The sequence below is a fragment of the Staurois parvus genome, unplaced genomic scaffold (assembly GCF_062004578.1).
Source record: "Staurois parvus isolate SC_StPar_1 unplaced genomic scaffold, SC_StPar_1.0 ptg000432l, whole genome shotgun sequence".
Lineage (NCBI taxonomy): Eukaryota > Metazoa > Chordata > Amphibia > Anura > Ranidae > Staurois > Staurois parvus.
Window position 1 is genome coordinate 14,581,192 of NW_028318228.1, and position 25,183 is coordinate 14,606,374.

Below are 25,183 nucleotides of genomic sequence, written 5' to 3' on the forward strand. Positions count from 1 at the left end.
TAGTAACCCCCAGCTTTGCTGATCCCCCACTCAGTAGTAACCCCCAGCTTTGCTGATCCCTCTTTAAGTAGTAACTTCCAGCTTTGCTGATCCCCCACTCAGTAGTAACCCACAGCTTTGCTGATCCCCCACTCAGTAGTAGCCCCCAGCTTTGCTGATCCCCCCCGCTCAGTAGTAACCCCCAGCTTTGCTGATCCCTCACTAAGTAGTAACCCCCAGCTTTGCTGATCCCCCACTCAGTAGTAACCCCCAGCTTTGCTGATCCCCCACTCAGTAGTAGCCCCCAGCTTTGCTGATCCCCCCCGCTCAGTAGTAACCCCCAGCTTTGCTGATCCCCCACTCAGTAGTAACCCCCAGCTTTGCTGATCCCTCTTTAAGTAGTAACTTCCAGCTTTGCTGATCCCCCACTCAGTAGTAACCCACAGCTTTGCTGATCCCCCGCTCAGTAGTAGTTCCCAGCTTTTCTGATCCCCCCGCTCAGTAGTACCCCCAGCTTTGCTGATCCCTCGCTAAGTAGTAACCCCCAGCTTTGCTAATCCCTCGCTAAGTAGTAACCCCCAGCTTTGCTGATCCCTCTTTAAGTAGTAACTTCCAGTTTTGCTGATCCCCCACTCAGTAGTAACCCCCAGCTTTGCTTATCCTCTAATTTACTGATCCTCTTTTATGACCCCGCTCGCCTCCCGCTATATTGTTCCCTTTCTGCAAACCACTTTTGACATTACTAGTTTCTCCAGCTTCTGTCCCCCAGCTCTGCTGATCCTCTGCTGCTCAGTCATCTCTCTCCAGTCCCCACTTACCTTCCGGTATAGCGTTCCCATGTTGCACACTACGTGTCTGCTAGTTTCTCTGCACTGGTCTGGACCCCGCTCACCTTCCTGCTGCTCCTCACTCCACACCAGACACTTCCAGAATATATACACATGAACCAGAAGTGACTGCTGATGGCGTTTTTTAGGTACGCTTGTTGGTGTATCCTGGGATATTTCATACCTGCAATACCTCGAAAACAAAGTGAAGATAAAGCTAAATAAAAGCCTCTTAAAAGCTGCAGTTGCTGTACGTGAGCTTTGTCATAGACTTCTATGGAGGCTTTGGAGACGCTTTAACCACTTGCCTACTGGGCACTTATACCCCCTTCCTGTCCAGGCCAATTTTCAGCTTTCAGCGCTGTCACACTTTGAATGACAATTGCGCGGTCATGCAACACTGTACCCATATGAAAATTTTATCATTTTTTTTGAGACAGATAGAGCTTTCTTTTGGTGGTATTTAATCACCTCTGGGATTTTTATTTTTTGCTAAACAAACCAAAAACAAATGAAAATTTTGAAAAAAAAAAAGTTTTTTCTTAGATTTTGTTATAAATTTTTGTAAATAAGTGATTTTCTTCTTCACTGATGTGCGCTAATGAGGCTGCACTGATGGGCACTGATGGGCATTGATAGGTGGCACTGATGGGCACTGATGAGGAGGCACTGGTAGGTGGCACTGATGGGCATTGACAGGCATCACTGATGGGCACTGATAGGTGGCACTGACTGGCAGCACTGATAGGTGAAACTGACTGGCATTGATAGGTGGCACTGATAGCTGACACGGAAAGGCAGCTCGGATGGGCACTGATATGTGGCATTGATGTGCACTGGTAGGCACTGATAAATGGCATTGATGTGGCACTGATGGGCACTGGCAGGTGGCATTGATGGACACTGACAGGTGGCACTGCTGGGGCTACACTGATCATCAGGGCACATGTCCCCTCTGAGTAATGCCGATTATCGGCTCTCCTCTCCTTACGAGCTGTCAGCATGACAGCTGGTGAGGAGAGAAATGCCGCTAACCGGCATTTCCCTGTTTACATGCGATCAGCTGTGATTGGACACAGCAGATCACATGACCGAGCTGACATCTTCGGCTCTTTCCATTGATCGATGATCTGCTGTGTCTGAGGGACACAGCGGACCACCGATCACCGCACTGTGCGCCCCTGGAGCCGTGTATGTGCTGTTAGGCTACATTCACACTAGCCCTGTTTTCAAGCGGCAGAAAGGCGTTTGGGAAGCGTTTTTACCGCTTCCCAAACGCCTCGGACGATTTTGCCCATTGCAGCACATGGTGCTGTTCTAATGGGAGCGGTAGCGTCGCGGCAAAACGGATGCCTCTGGTCGAGTCAGGAGGCATTGAAGCCTCTTATTCTAGTCTATGGTGCCGCTCCGCAAACGCCAGGCCGGCGTTTGCGGTGCGGTTGCGACGCGGTTGTGGGGCGTTTGCGGAGCGGTAACACCATCCAAACCTCATTATAGGCATTTGTGGGGCATTTTTAACGCTCGGCAAACGCCTAGCAACCGCCGCTGAACCGCGCATGCGGCGTTTGCTGAGCTTTAAAAAGTGCTCCGCAAATGCCGGACCAACGCTTGCCAAATGCTATAGGGGCATTTGGCAAGCGTTGGTAAAACAGTCAAGTGTGAACGAGCCCTTAGAGTGGGAGGACGTCATATGGCGTCCTCCCGGAACAAGAGAACCGCCTTGCGCCCGTCATTACCGGGTGTGAGGCAGTTAACCTCCTTAGCGGTATTCCCGAGTGTAGCTCGGGGTAAAATTTCAGTACCAAGAGCGGTAACCCCGAGCTACACTCAGGCTTACCATGCGGCGTTCTCCGGGGGTCCCTGCAGCACTTACCTTGTCCTTCGCTCCCACGATGTGTCCCCTGCAGCGTCCCCGGCCATCTCCTCCGGCCGATGCCGGCATCCGGCTTCCGTGTTCCGGTCCCTGTGACGTCGGGACGTACGGGCGCCGGAACCGGCAGGAAATTTGACATTTTTAAAAAATGTCATTTTTGCTGTCATTGCTTTTTCAATGCATTTCACATACATTTTGTCCCGAGTGTTTTGTCCTGCGCCCTGCCTGCATTTTTACTGTTCTTTCTGCCTGGAAACTAAGAAAAGTCCATGGCGTCTAAAAAGCATCCCTTTATGTCAAAAGCGGTTTTAGAACAGCGATAGTAAATCAGAACCACTTGCAGAATTGAGTGATAATGATTTGTGAGGAAATTCGTCATCAGACACCGAAAACGATTTTGCGACTTTGCTCAGCAATGTGCGAATTTGCCTCTGTATTTCAAATTTCAGTGTTTTTGGTTTGATTATATTATTGAATTAAATTTATTATTATTATATTATTATTTTTTATGATTATTTATTAAATTATAATTTATGATTTCGTGTTTCAAATTTTATCATATCCGGGATGTTTACTAGACTCTTGTTCGGACAGATTTCAGTGAGTTATTCCTAAAAATTACAGCCTACAATAAAAAACTACATATTTCCATGCAAAAAAATGGTACCGCTTTCAGCACAAAAAATCGGAAATAATCATACCGCCGAGGAGGTTAAAGCACCAAGAAAGTGACATGGGGTATAATTTTTGAGGCAAAAAGGGCTGGGCAGCCTCTGCAAGGGGGCATTTTTACTTTTCCCAGAGTTCAGCTTTAAAGTATACTTCAATAGGTGAGCAAAGAAAGAAACTACAAGTCTCAGCAGTGCTAAACGACAGGATGAAATGGATCTGCTGTTTCCAAACACTAGGCACACCACCTATCACTACTATGGAATGTCACATCCTTTAAACGGACTAGAACAGTATTGCTTTGTTGTAGAAGTTGGGAGGATTGCTGAAGGCGTTAGGATTGCACCTGGTGTTCGGGAAATGACAAAATGCTGCCAGAAGGCTATAAGAAGTGCAGTTAGGAGGTTTACCTTTCTGTTTCTTCATATCTTTAAGCAAATATTTTAGTGTTGAGCATGCAGTTGTTTCTGAAATGGGTTTATTAACACTGATAATCTGTTAGTCTATTTTAACCACATCCAGTCCGGACACTTTCACCCCCTCCCCACCCAGGCCAATTTTCAGCTTTCAGCGCTATCACACTTTGAATGACAACTGCGCAGTCATGCAACACTGTACCCGTATGAATTTTTTCGAGACAGGTAATACTTTATTTTGGTGGTATTTATTCACCACTGGAATTTTTTTATATATATTTAAATGAAAAAGTCCAAAAATTTTGAAAAAAAGTGTTTTTCTTATAAAATTTTACAAATAAATAATCTTTCTTTATAAATCTTGGCCAAAATGTATTCCGTTATCTTTTTAGCAAAAAAATAAAAAAAATAACCCAAATTGGTTTATACCCAAAAATTATAATTAAAAACATTTTTCTTATATATATTTCTTTTTATATTATTTTGTATGGGTTTTTTTTCAAAAATTGTAATTAAAAAAAAATATATTTTTATTTTTTTTATATTATTATTATTTGTTTTTTGTTTTTTTACATACTGTCACCCTAGCAGTACAGTGTCACCATAGTGACCATAGTGACACTGTACTACTCGTGGGGGGTGATGAAGTTTTTTTTTTTACATTTTTATTTAATTTTTTTACATTTGTTTTTTTTTCTACATACTGTCACCCTAGCAGTACAGTGTCACCATGGTGAAGATTATTTTTTTTTTACACTGATTGCTTTTACACCCATGAAGGCTGCAAAAGCAATAATTTCTGCTTCTTCCTGGCTGCATTCTTTCAGCCATTGAGAAATACTGTGTGAGCTGTGATTGGTCACAGCTTGTCACATGGTACAAGGCTGTTGTGAATATCCTTGTACCATGTGACCTCTGTGATCATTCACAGATTTCACACGTAGTAAGCAATGATGTCACAAGTGACATCTTGCTTACTACTCTGCATGTGATCACTGATTGGCCAATCAGTGATCACATGATCGGGACCTCACACAGAGGTTCCGTACAACGATCGGTGTTCCACTGTGTCCGGAATACACAGCAGGCACCAGATCGCAGTGCTATGCGCTCCCAGGGAGCGCGCACAAGCAGGGGACTGGGAGGCCATTTATAAACAGCCACCTGCCCCTCCATTGCTCCCATCCGGCCATTTATATACATGGGCCGGACAGGAAGTGGTTAAATTATATCTAAACCCAAAAACAAAAATGTAATATATCCAGCTTACCAATCCTTATATGTGAGAGCTGCATACGTTTTCTCTTCTAAGGCTTATTTCCTCTATTTTCACCTGATGATCCTGCCAGAAAGCTGGCCATACACGGACTGAAAGTCAGCCGCTTCAGCAGAGACCAATCGAATTTCGATCTGTGTATGGGCAGAGTGGTTGTATAGAAGTCGATCTACATGATTGACTTGTGTACAACCAGCCTGTAGGATTTTCCCCACTCGATCGATTAGTGCCACCAATTATAGCAGGCAGAGCTGATCAGTGTATTCTGATGGCAGGGAAGTTACCCCACTGTCACAATACAATACCTCAGCAGGGAGGAATCCCCAATCCACCTCGAATGTGTGGATGGGGGAATCAAGTCCATTTTTTTTTTGTTCAACCCGCTGCTTGAAAAAAAAGACTAGTCTATGGGCTGCTTAACCACTAACCAAATACGTATATTTACATGGCGGCTTTCAAGTGTTATACCAGGATGATGTCTGCAGCTACAGGCATCATCCCGGTGTTGTTTTTTTTCAGTGGACAATTCTCTTTTTTGTAAAAGCCATCCTAGCAGCTAATTAGCCACTGGATTGCTTCTACAGCCGCCTGGAGGGGTCGTCCCCACAAATCGCTGCCCCCTGGTGCCCTTCTGGGCTTTACCGTCCCACCGGCAAGTCCGGAGTGAAGCTGGAGGTTTCGCCTTTTGCCGAAGAGCTGATCAGGGACCAGAATGTCCCCAATCATCTCTATGCTATACAAAACTTGAAGCGATGGAGTATTTAGTCACTTCCAGTTTCGGTCGTTTGTTTACCAGAATTTACTGGCAAACAAAAGTTTTGGATCGAACCGATATGAGTTTGATTCAAAGCTTTCAACGGCATAGGAAAGATCTGGGGTCCAACAGACCCCAGATGTCTAAGTAAAGAGAACCTGTCTATGCTTACTCTTATCATAAGGGATGTTTACAGAAAAAAAAAATGTAAATGACAGGATGAAAATTTTATTAAGTAAATCAAAATAATTTAACCACTGGCCTACAGGGCACTTCTACCCCCTTCCTGCCCAGGCCAATTTCCAGCTTTCAGCGCTGTCACACTTTGAATGACAATTGCGTGGTCATGCAACACTGTACCCATATGACATTTTTATCATTTTTTTGAGACAGATAGAGCTTTCTTTTGGTGGTATTTAACCTTCTTAGCGGTGTTCCCGAGTGTAGCTTGGGGTAAAATTTCTATACCAAAAGCGGTAACCCCGAGCTACACTCGGGGTTACCATGCGGCGTTCTCTGGGGGTCCCTGCAGCACTTACCTTGTCCTTCGCTCCCGCGATCTGTCCCCTCCAGCGTTCCCGGCCATCTTCTCCGGCCGATGCCGGCATCCGGCTTCTGTGTTCCGGTCCCTGTGACATCGGAACGTACGGGCGCCGGAACCGGCGGGAAATTAGAATTTTTTAAAAAATTTCATTTTTGCTGTCATTGCTATTTCAATGCATTTCACATACATTTTGTCCCGAGTGCTTTGTCCTGCGCCCTGCCTGCATTTTGACTGTTCTTTCTGCCTGGAAACTTAGAAAAGTCCATGGCGTCCAAAAAGCGTCCCTTTACGTCAAAAGCGGTTTTAGAACAGCGATAGTAAATCAGAACCACTTGCAGAATTGAGTGATAATGATTTGTGGGGAAATTCGTCATCAGACACTGAAAACAATTTTGCGACTTTGCTCAGTGATGTGCGAATTTGCCTCTGTATTTCAAATTTCAGTGTTTTTGGTTTGATTATATTATTGAATTAAATTTATTATTATATTATTATTATTTTTTATGATTATTTATTAAATTATAATTTATGATTTCGTGTTTCAAATTTTATCATATGCGGAATGTTTAATAGACTATTGTTGGGACAGATTTCAGTGATTTATTCCTAAAAATTACAGCCTACAATAAAAAACTACATATTTCCATGCAAAAAAATGGTACCTCTTTCAGCACAAAAAAACGGAAAGAATCATACCGCCGAGGAGGTTAATCACCTCTGGGATTTTTATTTTTTCTTAAACAAACCAAAAACCACAGAAAATTTTGGAAAAAAAACGTTTTTTCTTAGTTTTTGTTATACAATTTTGTAAATAATTGATTTTTCTCCTTCACTGATGTGCGCTAATGAGGCTGCAGTGATGGGCACTGATAGGCTGCACTGATGGACACTGATAGGTGGCACTGATGGGCACTGATGAGGAGGCACTGATGGGCATTGACAGGCATCACTGATGGGCACTGAAAGGTAGCACTGATACATGACACTGATAGGCGGCACTGATAGGCGGCACTGACTGGCACTGATAGGCGGCACTGACTGGCACTGATAGGCGGCACTGACTGGCACTGATAGGCGACACTGTCTGGCACTGATAGGTGGCACTGATTGGCAGCACTGATAGGTGGCACTGACTGGCACTGATGGGTGACATTGAAAGGAAGCGCAGATGGGCACTGATATGTGGCATTGATGTGCACTGGTATGCACTGATATGTGGCACTGATACGCGGCACTGGCACGTGGCACTGATGAGTACTGACAGGTGGCACTTCTGGGGCCACACTGATCATCAGGGCACACTGATCATCAGTGCCCTGATGATCAGTGTACATGTCCCCTCCGCGGAATGCTGATTACCGACTCTCCTCTGTCAGCGTGACAGCTTGAGAGGAGAGAAATGCCGATAACCGGCATTTCCATGTTTACATGTGATCAGCTGTGATTGGACACAGCTGATCACATGACCAAGCCAACATCTTCGGCTCTTTCCGTGATCCGCTGTGTCCGAGGGACACAGCGCACCGGTGATCGCTGCGCTGCGCGTTCCCTGAGCCGTGTATGCGCAGTGAGAATGGTAGAACGTCATATGACGTCCTATCAGAAAGAGAGAACCACCTTGCGCCCGTCATTGTACTACAGGGCGGGTGGAAGGTGATTAAAGCACCCCCACCCAAAGGCAAACGTATACGTTGGTCGCATATGTAAACAATGTTCACACTACACATGTGAGGTATCGAACGTTATAGCAAGAGCAATAATTCTAGCAGCAGGCCTCCTGTGTAACTCAAAAGTGATAACTTGTAAAGGATTTTAAAGCGTCGCCTATGGAGATTTTTAAGTACCGTAGTTTGTTGCCATTCATTGAGTGTGTGCAATTTTAAAGCATGACATGTTAGTTATCTATTTAATTTTATTTTTTACCAAACAATTGGTTATTATATTGTGATTTTGTGCAATTAAATAAATTAAAATGTATATTTTTTTTTAAAAATTGCATTTTAAAAACAGCTGCGCAAATACCGTGTGACATTAAAAAAAACGCCCACCATTTTATTCTATAGGGCCTCTGCTAAAAAAAAAAGTGTGTATATAATATTTTGGGGTTCTAAGTAATTTTCTAGCAAAACATACTGATTTTTGAACATAAACATAAAGTGTTAGAGTTGGCCTGGTGTAAAAGTGGTTACATTATTTCCAGTCCTAGGGTAAAAACACTCACTGTACTTTAACCACTTCCCATCTGGCCCACGTATATAAACGGCCGGACGGGAGCAGTGCAGGAGCGGGTTCCCGCTGTGTTGGCCAATCAGTGATCACGTGAATAGTAGTAAGCAAGATGTCACTTCTGATTCAATGTAAACATCCCGGGTATGTTAAAATTTGAAACACAAAATCATAAATTATAATTGAATAAATAATCATAAAAAATAATAATATAATAATACATTTTATTCAATAATATAATCAAACCAAAAACACTGACATTTGAAATATAGCGCCAAGTTCGCACATCACTGAGCAAAGTCGCAAAATCGTTTTCAGTGTCTGATGACGAATTTCCCCCACGAATCATTATCACTCAATTCTGCAAGTGGTTCTGATTTACTATCGCTGTTCCCTAACCGGTCTAAAACCGCTTTTGACCTAAAGGGACGCTTTTTGGACGCCATGGACATTTCTCAGTTTCCAGGCAGAAAGAACAGTAAAAATGCAGGCAGGGCGCCGGACAAAGCACTCGGGACAAAATGTATGTGAAATGGTTTGATACAGGAATGTTATACTATGTGATTTTAGTGTATTTAGCGAATGTCACTTTTTGATATTTTTAAATTTCCCACCAGTTCTGTCCCCCATACGTCCTGACGTCACAGGGAATGGAACCCAGAAGACAGATGCCGGCAACGGCCGGAGGAGATGACCGGAGACGCTGCAGGGGGGACATTGCGGGAGGACAAGGTAAGTGAAGAAGAGATCCCAGAGCAACGTTGCAGGGTATTCCTGAGTGTAGCTCGGGGTTACCGCTTTTGGTGCTGAAACTTTACCCCGAGCTACACTCGGGAATACTGCCAGGGGGGTTAAGCATCATATATTGGAGGCAAACTGAGAATCCTTTATACTTGGCCATCACCGAAGAATTGCTGAAGGGGAGATATGGAGATATCACTGTGAGAGGGTGGTCACCTTTAAGACCAAAAATCTGGTGAGTGAATAATCTACACTTTATTCCTGTGGGCACGTGGTGAAGATTTCAGTCACAATTTTATCTCTGCTTTGGTTTGGGACACAGATAGAAGCCACAAGGATTTTCACTATATTTATGGACATTTTTTTCACAATTTTGCACCTACAGTATTTCACAGAAGTGAGTCCACCCCTCACATTTGTGTAAATATTTTATTCTATCTTTTCATGTGACAACACTGAAGAAATGATACTTTGCTACAATGTGACATAGTGAGTGTACAGCTTGTATAACATGTACATTTGTTGTCCCTTCAAAATAACTCAACACACAGCCATTAATGTCTAAACCACTGGCAACAAAAGTGAGTCCACCCCTAAGTAACATTGTCCAAGTTGGGCCCAAAGTGTCAATATTTTGTGTGGCCACCATTACTTTCCAGCACTGCCTTAACCCTCTTGGGCGTGGAGTTCACCAGAGCTTCACAGGTTGCCACTGGAGTCCTCTTCCACTCCTCCATGACTACATCACGGAGCTGGTGGATGTTAGAGATCATGTGCTCCTCCACCTTCCACTTGAGATGCCCCACAGATGCTCAATAGGGTTTAGGTCTGGAGACATGCTTGGCCAGTCCATCACCTTTACCCTCAGCTTCTTTAGCAAGGCAGTGGTCGTCTTGGAGGTGTGTTTGGGGTCGGTATCATGTTGGAATACTGCCTTTGAAGGGAGGGGATCATGCTCTGCTTCAGTATGTCACAGTACATGTTGGCATTCATGGTTCCCTCAATGAACTGTAGCTCCCCAGTGCCGGCAGCACTCATGCAGCCCCAGACCATAACACTCCCACCACCATGCTTGACAGGCAAGACACACTTGTCTTTGTACTCCTCACCTGGTTGCTGCCACACATGTCTGACACCATCTGAACCAAATCAGTTTATCTTGGTCTCATCAGACCACAGGACATGGTTCCAGCAATCCATGTCCTTAGTCTGCTTGTCTTCAGCAAACTGTTTGTGGGCTTTCTTGTGCATCATCTTTAGAAGAGGCTTCCTTCTGGAACGACAGCCATGAAGACCAATTTGATGCAGTGTGCGGCGTATGGTCTGAGCATTGACAGGCTGACCCCCCACCCCTTCAACCTCTGCTCCCCACTCTTGGGGTCATTGAGAGGAATTCTGCCCCATCATTCGTGTCACTGAGCCCCATTGCTGGTGTCCTTGTGAGAAATTTTGCCTCATTGTTTGTGTCATTGGGAAGAATTGTGCCCCATCATTGGGACCTATTGTTGGTGTCATTGTGCGGAATTATGCCCCATTGTTGGTGTCATTGAGAGGAATTGTGCCCCATCATTGGGCCTCATTGTTTGTGTCATTGAGAGGAATTGTGCCATAATGTTGGTGTCATTGTGAGGAATTGTGCCCTATTGTTTGGACCATTGGACTATGGGATTTGTAGTGCTCATAGAGAAGTGTACATGACTACAACTAGAATGCACTACATGCTCCAAACAGAAGTGAGGGAGAAAAGAAGAGGCTTTGGAGCTCACAGAAGATGTTACAAGGAGGCAGAAAAACACAATACAAACAATTTAATGAAAAATAGATGGACAGGATGATTAAGTAACAGATATTTATGAAATAATTTTGGAAACTAGGGATATTGTTTGGTGTAATTTTAACTGTGACTGTGGTATAAACTCAGTATAAATAGTAAAAAATAGTGTAGCGCTCCTGTGATTAATAAAAATAATTACATATAAACCACGTGATTTGGTGGCGTAACGCGTAGGGGAGGGGCTCTGACGTCACCACATTTGTCTGCTATTCACGGCGAGTATAGGAAGTGTGCAGAGCACACACAAAGGCTCATACTTAACCAAAAGGCACAATTTAATTTTTGAATATTGTGAGTTGTATTACACAGCTTATTTAAATAATATACTTAAAAGGATAAGGCACTATGTTTTTTCTTCTTTCCTGATATTACTTGTGGAGTACTGCAGGGGATACAAGGAGGAATTAGACCCCTGGAGGTGAGAAGGAGGAATCCATCCATCCATAACCAACACAGGGATCAGTGCATTGGAGAGACACCAGGTGGAAATATAAGATTGTTACAACGCTATATCATTTGAGAAGGATTTCTGGTGCAGGAGTATTTCATCTGTTCTTATAGAACAAAAAGCTATTTTAGCCTAAAATTTATTAGGCTGAAAAGGAGGTGAGCGCATAGAAAGAGCATTATTGATCCACCCATTATAGCAGGTCCTTTATAATAACAGTTAAAGAGGACTCTTTATATATATTTATGGACACATATTTTATGTGGATTTCCTATTATATTGATTTGATATGAATTTTCCCAGTTTATTGATTTAATTTTTATTGATTTAATTTTCACCTTTTGATGGTTTTTTCTTGATATTTAAATAGTATTTGAGTTTTATTTTCTATTTCATATTTATGATATCTCACGCATTTAAGGATATATTTTAATTGTAATCACATTCACATTTATTATATTTGATGATTTTAGTTTACATGGTTTATATGTAAATATTTTTATTAATCACAGGAGCGCTACACTATTTTTTACTATTTATACTGAGTTATTAGCACTATTTATGAGTTGCTGTTGAGTGTCAGCGAACCAAATGTGGATTCATTTGTTTTAATTGATTGAATTTAGCACAATTGAAACTCACCATAGTAGCTCATAAGCACCATAAGCACTTTATCAAATCTGTGGTATAAACTAATGTTCAGTCCACAATGACAAACAAGTTAATTTCCAAAGCATGTTAAAGCATTTCTGAAATGATCATATTTGGTTCCCAGTATGTGCCCCACAGCGCCCCTGGCCAGCATGGCCCATAGATGTACATATTTATAGATAACAGTCCAGCCGCTGTCACAGCCTACGGCCAGACAGGACTTGTAGATGTCATTTCCACACCACTGCAGCTGCACAATCTGCCATTATATCCAATGGGAAGGAGATGGATAGATGGATGGCCCATCTCTTTTATAATGCAGCTTGCAGACACATTAGTGTAAGGATGCCGCCTCCAGGCATACCAGTCATTCCAGGATGTAAAGATGTTTCACTGCCGGTCTTGCTGAGATATAAGGCTTCCTATAGACACTGCTACTGTGTATATCTTATAACTGTCTCAATGAGCAAGTTTTCTTATAAAGAGGTTTAGTTTGTTCCCAGTACTTTACAGATTGTACATTCACGTCAGTCTTTGTCCTCAAGGGGCTTACAATCTAAGGTCCCTGTCTCACACATATAAACAAACATACTAGGGACAATTTAGACAGGAGACAATTAAAGCAGACCTCCACCCAATACACTTGCCCTCAGGAAGATTTACCCCCCTTCCCAACCAGGCCATTTTTTGCGATACGGCGCTGCGTTACTTTAACTGACCATTGTGCAGTCATGCAACGCTCTACCCATAGACTATTATAAACAAAAAAAAAGACAATTTTGAAACAAACCGAATGTTTTTTATTTTCAACTATAAAACATGTCCAATAAAAAAATCAAATGTCTTCATAAATTTCGGTCAAAATGTATTCTGCTGTATATTTGAAGAAAAATCTCAATAAGCGTATAATAATCAGTTTGCACAAAAGTTATAGCGTCTACAAACTGTGGGACATATACTGGAATTTTTTTATTTATGTTAGTAATAGTGGCGATCAGCAACTTATAGTGGGACTACGATATTGCTGCGGACATGACACTAACTGATACTTTGTGGGAACCAGTGACACTAATGCAGTGATCAGTGCTAAAAATATACACTGACTACTATTATTATTATACAGTACTTATATAGTGCCAACAGTTTTACAATATAGGGAGACAGTACAATTATATTTCAGTACAGAAGGCTCATGGACCTTACAATCTAAAGGAAGGGGGAGGTGATACAAAAGGTGATAGCTGCGGGGGGATGATCTGGTGGAGGTGATTCAAGTACAGTTCTTAGGTGGAGGTGGGGTAGGCTTCCCTGAAGAAGTGAGTTTTCAAAGATCGCCTAAAGGCGGACAGGGTGGGGGCTGACAGGGCATGCTGTGGTAGGGAGTTCCAGAGGATGGGAGAGGCTCTAGAGAAGTCCTGGAGGCGAGCGTGGGAGGAGGTGATGAGGGAGCTAGAGAGGAAGATATCATGGGAGGAGCGGAGTGGGCGATTTGGGCGGTATCTGTGGATGAGGTTGGTGATGTAGCTAGGGGCAGTGTTGTGGATGGCTTTGTAAGCTGTGGTTAGTATTTTGAATTTTATACGTTGGGTTATTGGAAGCCAGTGAAGGGATTGGCAGAGAGGGGCAGCAGTCGCTGATCAGTTGGTAAGGTGTATGAGTCTAGCAGCAGCATTTATAATAGACTGAAGGGGGGATAGCCTGTGTAACGGTAGACCACTGAGGATTACTATACCAATGACACTGGTTGGGAAGGGGTAATATATAAGGTGAGCAAAGGGTTACGTGTGTGCCTAGATATGTGCTTGGTGTACACTAGGTGGTGCTGGAACAAGAGGAAGTGATGGATCATGCTCCCAGCTCTGCAGGGACACACAAGTGATCACTCCCTCCTGTCACAACAAAGCTGTGCAAATATAGGTACAGCTCTGTTCTTCCTTCCTTCCCGATGATCTGTGGGTGCCGGCAAACATCCATTCACTGGGACTCTCAGTTCAGCTTCTGCTGCTGTGTGGAAGTGCAAAATCACGTATATATATATATGTGACAAATTGAATTATGGCGAGTGGTTTACAAAACAAATATTGCACCACATCCCTATACACATATACAATTACCAAAAGGTTTGGGGATTTTTAAGAAGCAAAACAAAACTAAGCAATTTCCTTTCTTCTTGTGGCCAAAAACAAATATAATATATGTGATTTTTGCACAGGAGAGCCACCCTGTAGCAGTAAAACTGCTATTGGGCGGGGGTAATGTGGTTAACCTGTTCTCTTTTGGTACCTTCCCCCTCCCTATTAAAAAACTAGAAAAACACTTTATTATTATTTGTAAAGCATAGTGCAAGGCTATCTTGGCAAGAATTATTTACATACCCCCACTGCCTCTTGGGATTGTTATGTCACACTTTCCTAGGAGGCATGCATGCATGCATGCCATGCGATTCTGCACAGATACAGCACTCCGCCAGGTCTCTGAGACCTGGCATATGGCCGTGTCTGCATATGCACAAGCGTTCTCATGCATGCGCTCGGAGACCACATGTCTCTGCTATGTTCCAGATATTGGCAGCATGCGTAAGAATCCCAGTGCATGCGCAAACACCTGATAGAGATCTGCACATGCTTTTTTTTTCTTATAAATGGTGGAGATTTACTAAAACTTGGGTGTGAAAAATCTAGTGCAACTCTGCAAGGTAGCCAATCAGCTTCTAACTTCAACTTCTTCAGTTAAGCTTTGACAATAAAACCTGGAAGCTGATTGGTTTCTGTGCATAGATACACCAGATTTTGCACTCTCCAGTTTTAGCAAATCTACCCCATAGAAATAAAGCAAGGTGAAGTTCTGCTTTAACCAGTGCTACATGTCTTTGCAGTGTAGATGGAAACCCATGCAAATACAGCAAGATTATACAAACTCCATGCAGTTATTGCCAAAGTTGGGATTCAAACCAATGACCCCAGTGCTGCAAGGCAGGAGTGCTAACCACTAGGCCAATATACCCATCATACTGAACAAAGCCCTGAAAATTCTGCTTTCTTTCCCCACTACGGTACTGGGCTGTGCTTGTGCGAGAGGTAAATACTCCTTTCTCATACTTGTTTATAGACTTCACATCCTTGATATATGTTCAAACTTGTAGGAATGCTATGAACACAGATTTTCAACCAGTCTGAACAATATTTACCTCTTTGTACTGTACTTGTCTATTGCAAGTTCTTTTAACAGGTAATAGAGCTTTTTTTTTTTCTTTACAATGTTGCATAAAAGTCTCAAAGCCTAATACCTAATTACCAAATCCTAATAATTTATTTATTGCAGGTACTTATATAGTGCCGTCAATTTACACAGTGCTTTATATATACACTATATTGCCAAAAGTATTGGGACACCCTCCAAATCATTGGATTCAGGTGTTCCAATCCCCTCCATGGCCACAGGTGTATAAAATCATCACCTAGGCCAGTGGTTCTCAACCTGTGGGTCGCGACCCCTTTGGGGGTCGAACAACCCTTTCACAGGGGTCTCCTAAGACCATCGGAAAACACATATTTCCGATGGTCTTAGGAACCGAGACACCGCTCCTCTATCAGTCTCCAGGCGGGTCCGCCCACATGCAGATATGGCCACATTTCCCTGGATGCGATGTGTGCATGGGATGACATGCCGCCCCTGTCATCTGGCAACATCCCCGGGATCACTCAACAGCTCCGCCTCCTCACCAGTGATTGGTAGCTCAGGAGAAGCACACAGGCGGCCAATCACCGGCGAGGAGGAGGAGCCGAGCAGCAGCGCGAAGATCAAAGAAGATCGAGCAAGGGAGCTGCCGGAGAAGGAGGACAGCTGACAGGTAATTGTCTGTAGCGTGCAGATGGTGCTGCTGCAGCCAGGTATGCTGGCTATAGATGGGAGAGGGAGGGAGCAAGCCCAGGCTGGAGCAGGAGTCAGCAAGGTAAGTATCATTGGTGTCAGTAGGAGGAATAGTGCCCCATCATTGGTGTCACTAATACCAATGATGGGGCACTATTCCTCCCACTGACACCAATGATGGGGCACTATTTCCTCCCCCCCCCACTGACACCAACGATGGGGCACTATTCCTCCCCCCACCGACACCAACGATGGGGCATTATTCCTCCCCCGACTGACAACAACGATGGGGCACTATTCCTCCCCCCACTGACACCAACGATGGGGCACTACCCCCCCCCCCACTGACACCAATGATGGGGCACAATTCCCCCCCACACTAGTATCAATGATGGGGCACTATTCCTCCCACACTGACACCAATGATGAGGCACTATTCCTCCCACTGACACCAATGATGGTGCACTACTCCTCCCACTGAAATTTACAGTTATGAAGTAGCAACGAAAATAATTTTATGGTTGGGGGTCACCACAACATGAGGAACTGTATTAACCACTTGCCCACCAGGCACTTATACCCCCTTATTTACCAGGCCAATTTTCAGCTTTCAGCGCTGCCGCACTTTGATTGACAATTGCGCGGTCATGCAACATTGTACCCATATGAAATTTTGATAATTTTTTTCACACAAATAGAGCTTTCTTTTGGTGGTATTTAATCCCCGCTGGGCGCTTTACTTTTTGCGCTATAAATTAAAGTGCAAAAAATTTGAAAAAAAAGTTTCTTTGTTTCTATTATAAAATTTTTCAAACAGGTATTTTTTCTCCTTCACTGATGTGCGTTGATGAGGCAGCACTGATGGGCACTGATAGGCGGCACTGATGGGCACTGATAGGCAGCACTAAAGGGCACTGATAGGCAGTACTAATGAGGTGGCACGGATAGGCGGCACTGATAGACAGCACTAATGAGGTGTCACGGATAGGCGGCACTAATATGCAGCACTGATAGACGGCACTGATAGGTGACACTGATGATGGGTACTGATAGACGGCACTGACTGGCATCACTGCTGGGCACTGACTGGCGGCACTGACTGGCACAACCCCTGGGCACTGACTGGTGGCACTGACTGGCAGCACTGCTGGGTGGCACTGGTGGGCAGCACTGGTGGGTGGGCACAGGTGGGTGGCACTGGTGGGCACAGGTGGGTGGGCACAGGTGGGTGGCACTGCTGGGCACAGGTAGGTGGCACTTCTGGGCACAGGTAGGTGGCACTGCAGAGTGGCACAGGTGGGTGCACTGCTGGGCACAGGTGGGTGATCTGCTGGGCACAGGTGGGCGGAGCTAGTGGGCGCACTGCTGGGCACAGGTGGGCGGAACTTGCGGGTGGCATTGCTGGGCACCAATCATCAGGGCACTGATCATCAGTGCCCTGATGATCGGTGCCGATCCCCACTCTGACAACTGTCGGTTCTCGGCAGTAATTTCCTCACGATCTGACAGCGTGAGGAAAGTGCAGCCGAGAACCGGCACTTGCATTTCCCTGTGATCAGCGTGTCATTGGACACCGCTGATCACGTGGTAAAAGGCCGGTATGATTGGCCTTTTACCACATCACGTGATCAGCTGTGTCCATAGGACACAGCAATCACGGAGATCGCCGGGTGCGCGCCCCCTGGGGCGCGCAGGAGAGCGCGTTCTGGGACGACGTCATATGACGTCCACTCAGAACTGGCCGGCCGCAGTTTAGCCGTCATTCATCTATCTGCGGTCGGCAACTAGTTAAAGGGTCGCGGCATTAGGAAGGTTGAGAACCACTGACCTAGGCATACAGACTGCTTCTACAAACGTTTGTGAAAGAATAGGTCGCTCTCAGGAGCTCAGTGGATTCAAGCGTTGTACCGTGATAGGTTGTCACCTGTGCAATAAGTCCATCCGTGACATTTCCTTGTTACTAAATATTCCACGGTCAACTGTTAGTGTGATTATAACAAAGTGGAAGCAACTGGAAACACCAGCAACTCAGCCATGAAGTAGAGCGCTGGGCTGTGGAGGGGGGAGGGAGCGGCTGGCTCAGGCTCACAGTGTATTGCTGAGTGGCTGAGCCAGGTGCCACTCCAGACTCTAGGGTGGATCCCGACTTTAAAGACGGGATCTTTCCCAAGTCTGGAGCAGCTGAGTGACATCAGCCAACAGCGGGCTTCACCCTGCTGTAGGCTGAAAACAGGTCACAGGAGTGCACAATGAACTGCACTCCTGTGATCCACAGAAGTACAGCCAAAAGAGCTTTCCACCTAAAATAGGGCATGAAGCCACTCAGGGCTGCACACATATCACTGCCATGATGCTGTGCTGATATATACCTGCTGTATCATGTACTTGTGTGGAAAAGTCTCTTCTTCTCTTTGTATAGGCCTTCCTTTTAAAAACTGACCACACAAGGCAGGAGAGCACAGCCTGGTCAGTTCTCCACCAATGATCAGATTTGAGCTGACAACCCCACCCCCACCTTTCGCTGCATCGCCATTCACGGGGAAGACCAATATGCTGCCCCCCCAACGCCCTGAGCTCCTTATGCAGCCTAAAACAGAAGGTATGTGATCACTTATAAAAAAATGGAAAAATATTATATTTTTTTATATATATACACAAATGTTTTGCTTTTCTTTTCTATTTTACATAGGGTTCACATATACTTTAAATCAGGCAGTCACAAGTTGACATAATCACTTCCTTACCACCTGCAAAATGCCCTCTAAAAAGTGATCTACGGGGGATTACTGTTCAGAGGGGCAGCAGGGGGTGTCACATGTGTATGAGTCTGGAGAAACACGTTGAAAGTAGCAAATTAAAGGTATGCCTTTTTATCATTGTCATGAGTGTAGTGAAGAGAAGTACATCCACAGGAATACATTTACTATCATTCTTTTGTGACCTAGAGTCAGCCGATACCGAGCTACTGCCTACTATTTGCTGACAGCAGAGCTGCGCCATATTTCAGAAGGATCGCACCAAAATGTTTCGGGATTCATCAGGCTGCCTGATTGACAGCTGGCTCTACTGCACTTGCAGCACCCTGTGAGCGTTGAAGGAGCAGAGCGGGGGTGCACCTTTAAACCATTGATCATGGATCCACAGTGATTTCAAATATCTTCTTTGTTCTCTTCTTCCTCCAACAGTGGAAAAATCCTAGGTCCTGCATAGTGTGGGGCCACAGCATTCAGCTGTATGTCCAAGGTAGGGGGCGGAGCTTTGACACCATGCTCTTGCAGAAAGTGGGTTAAATGAGGCTGGGAGTCATTCAGCTTGGAAGAGGAGCAGCACCACAATACTTGACCAGTATATCAAGAGTCAGCCTCGGAGACTGGGTGAGTATAGCAGCCTGAGCTGCTTTTTTAAAGGGCTGACAGGAATCCACATTTAGATTTAATTCCCAAACTGGAATTTGACGTTAAACACTACTTCTTGTTCACCTTCCCACCCTCAGCCTGGAATTGGGCAGTGAAGAGAAAGCAGAATACTGATTAGTCCTTACTCTACTCCCTCTTTGGGGGAGATTTACTAAAACTGGATCACTCAGAATCTGGTGCAGCGGTGCATGGTAGCCAATCAGCTTCTAACTTCAGCTTGTTCACTTAACCACTTGAGCTCCAGAGGATTTACCCCCCTTACAGACCAGGCCTCTTTTTGCTACTCGGCGCTGCACTAATTCAACTGATAATTGCGCGGTCATGCAATGCGGCACCCAAACTAAATTTACGTCCTTTTTTCACACAAATAGAGCTTTCTTTCGGTGTAATTTGATCACCTGTGCGATTTTTATTTTTCAAGCTATAAACAAAAAAAAGCCAAACATTTTGAAGAAAAACTATATTTTTTACTTTCAGCTATAAAAAATATATAGTAAACTCAAAGTTGGTTATAAATTTAGGCCAAAATGTATTTTTCTACATGTTTTTGGTAAAACAATCCCAATAAGTGTATATTGATTGCTTTGTGTGGAAGTTATAGCGTCTACAAACTATGGTATAGATACTGCAATTTACGCCATTTTTCTGCTATACAGCACTGCGCTAGTTTAATGGACAATTGCGCGGTGATGCAATACGGTACATAAATGAAATTTGCATCCTTTTTTTCCCCACAAATTGAGCTTTCTTTTGGTGGTATTTGATTGCCTGTGCGGTTTTTATTTTTTGCGCTATAAAAAAAAAGGCTGACAATTTTGAGGAAAAAAAACACAATATTTTGGACTTTTTGCTATAAATCATGTCTAGTAAAAAAAAATGCAAAAATCAAATTTAGTCATAAATTTCTGCCAAAATGCATTTTGCGACATGTCTTTGCTAAAAAAAACCCAATACGTTTAAATGAATTGGTTTACATGAAAGTTATAGCGTTTACAAATGGCGGGAAAGATACTGGGATTTTTAGTTTTTTTTTTTATACTAATAATGGCGGCGATCAGCGACTTATGGCGGCGATCAGTGACTTATGGCAGCGACCAGCGACTTATGGCGGGACTGCGGGACTGCGGCGGATATTCTGACATTGGGGGGTACTGACATCCCCAAAAACACTAATACAGTGATCAGTGCAAAAAAAAAAACACTGACACTGTACTAATGGCACTGGGGAGGAAGGGGTTAACTTTATTTTGCAGGGAAGGGTTATCTGAGTGAGGGGAGTGTTTTACTAGGGGGCGGGGGTGTGTGCTGCACGGGACACCGCTGATCGAGAGAGAGAAACTCTTCTTTCTCAATCAACTCATCCTCGAGCTGTCAGGGAAGTGACAGACAGCACAGCTACTGCAGCTGTGCTGTCTGTCACTGTTTGCCGCCGATCGCCGGGAAACAGCCGGTAAAGACTGGCTGTGACCCGGCGAATGACATCCGCGGCGGTGATCGGCGGGACAGATAGGGCGGCGGCGCGCCTCGCGCCCCCTGTTTACAAAACACGCGTTTTAAAACGTGGTCTTGCCTGCCAGTGCCGCCCTGCGGCCGTATTTCTACAGTGGCAGGGCGGCAAGTGGTTAAGCTTTCGGAATAAAACCTGGAAGCTGATTGGTTTCTACACAGAGTTGCACCAGATTTTTCACCATGAAGTTTTAGTAAATAAACCCCATTGTGTCATCATGTGAATGTAGCACACCTGATTGACTACTAGTACTGCCCTTCCGTCTCCCAGTCTAATGCAGGCCATACATGGTTCGAATTCCAAACGCTTTTTCGTCTGAAAATCAAAAACGTTGTTCGCATGGTAATCCGATGGTGCCATCAATAATTTTGAAAATCGGCCGACCACATCATAAAGTTCACCCCATATAACAGGGGAAACTTCTGTTCCTTCAAGGTCACGGCTCATGCGCATATTCTTTTTGGAAAAACGATTGTATGATTTGACCATCATTGAGTCAAAAATTGGTCGTTTTTCAGGAATTTTCCAACATGCCTGATCACCAAAAAGGGGATGAAGCATGAAAATCGGCCAGTGCCATTGACCCACTAACAGAGCGAAAATCGGCCGATTATTCTTAGGTCCGATTTTCGGACGTAAAATTGGTCAAATTTCGGCCCATATGTGGCCTACTTTAATGCTACTGTACAGCGGATTGCAACAAGACAGATTCAGGTACTTACACTAGCTGCTCTGATAAATGCAGGTAAAGTATGATGTTTGCGGCTAGGTTCACACTAGCCTGCACAATGAGGGCTGGTTGCGGGAATTGATGAGATTCCCGCACCCGTAACCACCTGCATTGCGCTTCTCTTGTGAGACGCGGGGGGGGGATCCCATTCATTCGGAATGGTACCCCCACACATCTCATTCCATGGCACAATCATTGGTGAGGATCCTGAGGAAGCCACGTGTCGTATCGCGGTGTAACGCGTAGAGAGCATGTGCTGTGACACACTTCCGGTTTCAGCGGTGATGCACGTCCGGTTTTGACGCCATCTTGGTACACCCAAGTCCCCTAGTACACCCATAGCACATGGGAAACTGCTGTACTAATAGCATAAATAAAGATAAGGCAAGTGAGCGCAAAACACAAAATATCGGCAGCTAGCAAATAAGGCAATCCTCAGCACCTCAGATCAAAACACAAATAATTAGAATATGCAGCGCCATAAAACAAATGATAAAATGTTAAACACGAAATCTCAGCATAATCGCTGGAACATAATATCAACACCTTGAGTAAAAAAGCAGGAACTTCAGATGTTCACTCGATCTAAAATCCTGAAGAATCTAGTACAATAATGCGCTTACCACAAGAACATACAAACTGAGCGTTGTATGCATGTCATCAGGTATACCATCAGCAGCTGGAAAAAGCCTGGACGGAAATGAGAACAGTAACCGGTCATCCACGTTAGACTCTCGAGGGCCTCAGGAAACACTCAGGGGTCACATCTGGTTCACCGGTGGGTCCAACGACGTCCAGCCTGGTCCTGGTGGTACTTCTCCTGAGATGGTCCACCTTACACGGCTTGCAAATAACGAGCCAAAAGGCAAAAGGTACTAATGGTGAAGCACGTCTTTATTCTGATATATCAAATAAAATTAGTATACAATTCACATTGGAGTTTCAGGTGATCTCCAAGCATATAACAAAGATCCCTGGTGGTCAGTGGTTCCCTGGTGGTATTATGTTCCAGCGATTATGCTGAGATTTCGTGTTTAACATTTTATCATTTGTTTTATGGCGCTGCATATTCCAATTATTTGTATGCTGTACTAATAGGATTTTAATGTGTGCCCATTTATTTGGTGTTTTTTCATTAATAAAGCGGTATTACACTATGGAGGTCTTTCTCTTTACCCCTGTCATGCATGCCTGAGCCTATTGTGTGAAAGGGATATTTGATGAGTTATAATCGGAGCCCGATTGGAGTCAGTGGAGCCATAGTGTGGGAAGCCGTCTGGTTTGAGGATTACCCAAGGTGTTGTGGCCCTTAAGGGTCGATGTTAGGCGGTGAGGAGGCACTTTAGCCACTGTGGGATAAGTCACAAAGAGTGTCACTGAGAGCACTTATAGTGTACACTGAAGATTGAAGCACTTTTTGTTGGACTGGTCACTATCGATGTTTACACTGAACGATTTTATTCAATTGTCGCTTATTTATTTTGTTCTATATGTGTTGTTGCACCTATCACTTGATATATTAATAATGGATATCTAATTTTTGGTATATATTTCACTCTACCTGGTGTGTATACATATTGATTAGCAGACCAGGCATTTTTTACACAGTGTGTTGCTGTTTTTAAGCACGGGTCCCTTTGTATTATTTCAAGGATTGGAGTCTCACGTTAATATTATTTATGTATATATATCTATTTTGGGTATATATTTCATTTAACCTGGTGTGTTTATATTTTTATTGGCAGGCCAGGCACTTGTTTTTGCACAGTGTGTTGCTGTTTTAAGCATGTCATTCTATATTATTTAAAAGATTGGAGTCTCACGTTTTAATTATTGCTTATTATTGTATATTTATTCACCTATATTTGTGTGTATATACACTGATTTGTTGCATTTGCTTAGCGCTTCACCATTTTTTTGTCATAATCATTGGCGAGGAAACCACACGAAAACCGCATGGTCAGAAAGACAATGCTGTTTCTGTACGGGTGCATTTCAGAAAATGTGCATTTACCTTATCCTTGCGTGAAACGTAGGCACAGCAGCCCATTCAAATGAATGGGCTGATGGGTCTGTGCAAATGCATGCCACGCAGCCCACACTAGTGTGAACCGGGTTTTATTAAGGGGTGAGCTTGGGCTTGTTCTAATGCTTGAGTGAGTGGAGAAAGAAAGTGATGTTTCTTGGCCAATCAGCTGGTGGTAGGGAATTCTCTGCCCCACAGCTGCATGAACACCAAGGGGTGGGATGCTCATGACACTGATCTAGGCCACAAGGCCTTATTGGGTCAATGACACTGAGTGTTACTATAAACTTTGACTATACTAACAGTCAGGCCCGGACTGGCCATAGGGCACAATGAGCATTTGCCCAGTGTGCTGAGCATGGCAGCATCTAGGGGGGTGCTGGGGTGGGCTGTGTTCCCCCAGATTTCCATTGTGCCCCCTCCAGGCCGGTCCCCCCCCATTGACACTGTACCTAGCTGGCTGAGTTCCTTCCCCCATTCCCACACTCAGGGGCGGGAGTTCAGTAAAGTCCAGACAGCGGTAGAGAGGAGAGAGCGGACTGTGCCCTCCCACTCCTGTCAGTGGAGAGCTCCTCCATACAACAGATCACACAGCATCACTACATCGGGACTGTACACAGTTTGGTTACCTGCCCCCTCCACACATTTCCTGCTGCCAGGCGATGAGCAGTCCTTGGCGGGATTGGCGGCTATTTATGCTGGGAAGGGTAATTTGGGGATAGGGGGATTTGTGCTCGGAGGGGGGGCTAGGGGGGTGTGCTAGGGGGGTGTGCTAGGAGGGGTGGTCAGGAGGACATATTTGCAAGGAGGGGGTTTCGGGGGGATATTTGCTAGGAGGGGCGAATGGGGTGGGAATTCTTGCTAGGAGGGGTTGGGGGGATTTAGGCTAAGAGGGGGTTGGGGAATTTGGGTGAAGAGCAGAGGCTTGAGAGGATTTGTACTAGGAGGGGGAGTTCATTTTTTTCCATCTCTTTTGCTTCAATTTAAATAGGGAAATGTGCTTTCTAGTGCATTTTTTATGCGTTTTAATGTATTCCAGTACAGTTCCATGCAGAAAAAATGCAGCCTGTTCTATTTTTTTTTTCTTCAACTGGAACGCACTGGAACTGCAAGCACTGATGTGAACTATGACACTGACAACCATATAACCTATTTTCTGTGCATTTTGGATGCAGAAATAAAGCAACTTGAATGCATGGAGTGTGAACTGGCCCTTAGGGAATGCAAAATGAAAATCCCAGACCTTTTTGTAAACCTGTTCTACGCATACAGTACGTCTGAAGTTATGAGATGCAGAAACGTACTAAGCAGGGGCGGACTGAGAACTCATGGGGCCCCCGGGAAATAGGGGATCATGGGGCCCCTTTGTCCTTGCCCAAACTCAAAAAAGCCTATG